This window comes from Colossoma macropomum, unplaced genomic scaffold, assembly GCF_904425465.1.
Source record: "Colossoma macropomum unplaced genomic scaffold, Colossoma_macropomum, whole genome shotgun sequence".
Lineage (NCBI taxonomy): Eukaryota > Metazoa > Chordata > Actinopteri > Characiformes > Serrasalmidae > Colossoma > Colossoma macropomum.
The window spans coordinates 22,883,535-22,887,859 of NW_023494806.1; positions in this window are offsets into that span (position 1 = coordinate 22,883,535).

The following is a 4,325-nucleotide window of genomic DNA, read 5'->3' on the forward strand; positions in this document are numbered from 1 at the left end:
ATCAAGTTTATCTGCTCTGAACAACCATGTCTGGAAAATAATATGTTCGGCTTGGTAGATTTCTCTGCACTGAATTCATCTTTCAGTCTGTTTCCCAAGTGCGTCTACTGTAATGAGACATAAGTAGGCTATATTACATATTGAAGCAAAACCATTTTAATGCTGCAAATTGCTTCCAATTTGCAATTCAGATCTACACCTATTAATTATGCAGAACAGACTTTTTCTAATCGAGACGGCACGTATGTTTTTTAATCATACCATGAGATAATGTAACTGTAACAAAACACTTACCGCTAACCAACAAAAGCTTCACTGTAGCTCATTCATTTTTAGTAATTCATTTAGATAGCTTGAATGTGCATTTGTCACTTAATTACTTCCGAATGACTTGTATGCAAAAGTTTGGGCACTGCTGGTCCAATGATTCACATCATTTCTGATGGGCTTATTGAGTAAATGAATAGCACAACACGTGAATGATAGATTTTCTTGACAATACTCTTCTTTTGGGGGTATAGTGCTTTAAAATTTAAGAGCTGCTAAATTGGTTTGGCAAGTCAGATGGAAAGTGCTATAGAGGTCAATAGATCTGACCCTGAACTGTATGGTTGTAGATGGCTTCTCAGCTTCAATATAGTAAAAGATCACACAAACCAGCCAGCTACCCCTTTGTAACCAGGTCCCTTCATCTCTTTGGTTACTGTTGCTACACCTGAAGCTATATTCTCAGGAAAAAAGATATTAAACTGTCACCGGGGTGATACCCTAAAGGGTACATCTTCAGTACCTTTAGATAGGGAACACAACTGTACTATATTACATTACAATTACTACATTTTATTGATTCTGTGCACCTTGTCTTTAACTGAGGTGGCACCAGAATTTCTTTTACAGAGGGCTGAAACATATGAAGTGGGTGCTCTTGTGGTGGCAATATGTGAACAGGGGTAGCAGGCCTTCACCCACAGTCTATCTAAATGCTGAAATCAGTGCAAAGCAGATTCCATATTAAGTTTTAGTATTCGAGCACATGTAAGTCTTGCCATCACCCGTATTTCATTGGCAATCCACACCTACCTGTACACACTCCGCTCACATCTGGGCGCTGGACTGTCTATGTAATCAGCCTGTTTAACATTTGACTCTTTACAGAAGCTGGTATTGCTCTTGCTTGTGCTGCTAATACAAGCACAAAACTTTTTTTGGCAGGCTTGGCACGACATCTGCAATCTCATTCTTTGAATTCAAACTGATGCCTAAGTAAGCCAAACAATTATAAAGAAGGACAGATGGAGAGAGATTTATTTTTACTCTGATTGCAATCAACATTATGCATGTTTATTTTAAAGCAACACAAGGAGTTTGATAATAATTTGTGAGGAATAGAAGTAAAGGATAGATCTGGTATTTATACTATGATTATACTTTGATGGACTAGTGATAGTTAAAAGAAACATAGGTCATTTAATGGAGGCAAATGCAACAGTAACAGAGCCTGATCAATCAAAGAACACAAAGAACACCCACGTGTATTATTTGGTCCACTTTAGCCACTGCAGTGTGAAATCAACCAAAAACCCAAACTCTGGTGAGGACTAGGTGTGAAAACAGCCTTAGACTAGCCTCCAACTCTGCATTTGCACTTTTGCTCTTCTCAAAGCTAAATATGCTGCAGTTTAGTGAAGTGCAAATCCACTCTTGACACAGCTGGGCTCTCAGACTCCAGTGCTTTGATGGAGTTGTAATGATACATTTAAACAGTGTTTTAGTTTGTATATACAGAGCCCAGAAAGTGATATGATGATTTTTTTTTTTTAACAAGGCATGACCAGGAATTCATATATTGAGGCCACGAATTAATAAGTTGAGGCCACAAATTAATATTGAGGTGATGGGGCCACAAGAAACATAACTCATGGACTCAGTAAATTATTGTTTTTTGCCCACAAGAAACTTAACTCATAAAATAACAACCTGTCACCTTAGGGGCTCCGTACATGTACCACCAGTCCTGCACTGTATGTCTTTTTTTTCCTCCAGAACTTCGACTAGTGATGTGCTAACAAACCAGTTGTCATGCTTCATCACGGTGGTCCTTTCAGCTGCAAAGACAATCACAGGTTATGGTGATGTCAACATACTTGCAGACACTAAAGCAGTGCTGTAAATGATGAAGAAACCTACCGACTCAAAGTGGAAGCAATTGGTTCCACTCTCCTTACTCTTCTGAACTTTTTTAAGGAGTCTTTTTTCAGAAGTAAGTGGTCCATGTTTAAATCGGCTGACCCAAAATAACCCACTGCAACAATCTTGCAAGAGTACAGTGCTTATATTCAGTGACTGACTGAAGATCAGTGTTTTAAAGTGTCAGTTAAGTGAAAATACTGTATTACCTCCATATTTCGGCCCTAAGGTCATTCTAAAGGTGCCTGGGCCTAGTTAGAGATGCTAAACTATGACTGGACAATCAGCACTCAGGGTTTAGTCAAAGTTGCGCTAAGATTGCTTTGCCTAAATTAAGGGCATCATATATATCATACACTATATGAACAAAAGGTATTGGGACAACTACACATTTCGCCTACAGGAGCTTTTTTGGCATCTTTCTAAATCCATAGGCATTAATATGGAGTTGGTCCCCTCTTTGCAGCTATAACAGCTTCCACTCTTCTGGAAAGTCTTTCTACCAGATTTTAGAGTGTGTCTGTGGGAATTTTTGCCCATTCATCCAGAAGAGCATTTGTGAGGTCAGACACTGATGTTGGACGAGAGGACCTGGCTCGCAATCTCTGTTCTAGTTCATCCCAAAGGTGCTCAATGGGGTTGAGGTCAGGGCTCTGTGTGGGCCAGTCAAGTTCTTCCACACCAAACTCACCCAACTCATGTCTTAATAGACCTTGGTTTGTGCACTGGGGCTCAGTCATGCCGGAAAAGAAAAGACCCACAAAGTTGTAAGTATACATTTGTCCAAAATGTCTTGGAATGCTGAAGCATTATGATTTCCTTTTGCTGGAATTAAGGGGTCTAGGCCAACCCCAGAAAAACAACCCCATAGTATTATCCCTCCTCCACCAAACTATACAGTTGGCACAACGAAGACAGGCAGGTAATGTTCTCCTGGCATTTGCCAAACCAGACTCGTCCCTTAGCAGATAGAGAAGCGTGATTTGTCACTCTGCAGAGAACATTTCCACTGCTCCAGAGTGCAGTGGTGCTTTACACCACTCCATCCAACATTGGCATTGTGCTTGTTGATGTAAGGCTTGCATGCTGCTGCTCGGCAATGAAAAAAAAGGCTGTTGACTTTATTATATAGACAATAATTAAAAGTTTTAATGTACAATGATATGACTCTTTCTCTGAGGTAGGCCTAAGCAATAGAGCAATAATTGGCTATCACCGGTGACTGACAAGTAAGCCGATAATAATACTGCAAAGGCAATAACCGACAGAGAACTAGAGAGGACTAATTTAATTTTAAACAGCTTGCTAAATCACATTAAGTAATATGTATGTATGTATGTATGTATGTATGTAACGTATTGCCAAGGCCTAGTCGAAGGATCACAGTAAAGATGGCAAAAGTTGCAAACAAAGATCTGGCTCAGTAAATTTTGATGCATGCTCAGTACGTCTGGCTTCAAAGCTTCTTTTGAGAAGACATCTGAGCATTCATCACAGAATGATAGTTGCTTGCTTTCAGTTCCCACGCATGTGAAGTCTAACACTTGGTAAACTCACTGCTGTATTTTCTTTGTTTCGGTTTATGCTTGATTTTCACACTCTTCTCAGTCTGAGACGTTTGCTGCTTCATTTGTAAATGTTCTGGCCTTGAAACCTTTCCTCTTGAAAGACTGTTTCTAGCTTAAGAATGTATGGGAGACCGAACTATGTGAAGCTATAAGTAATGATGACTGAGAGGAAATATGCCATGTCCATATCTATATGTAATCACACAAAAGTGATTGTTTGAAATCATACATCGGATGCATATATCACCCAGTCGCAGGCATATTTTTAACCCCTTTGTCTTAAATGTGTCAGGTTCTGTAACCCACTGTTTTTTGTCATGTTGTAAGGTACAAATGGCACAAGAAATTGGACATATTGATATTGAAAGTTGATTTAGGCCCTTTATCTTTTTTGGAAAGTAGGAAAGTATCTGCAGTGAATGAAAGAAGGTTATACAGTATACTTATCTTTGCAGCAAAGAAGAATATTTTACTACAGTGGATTAGATGATTCCAATGATGAGATATTCTGGTACAATATTAAGAGACTTAATTCCATTCGGTTATTTAATTTGTGCACTCCATTTTGAT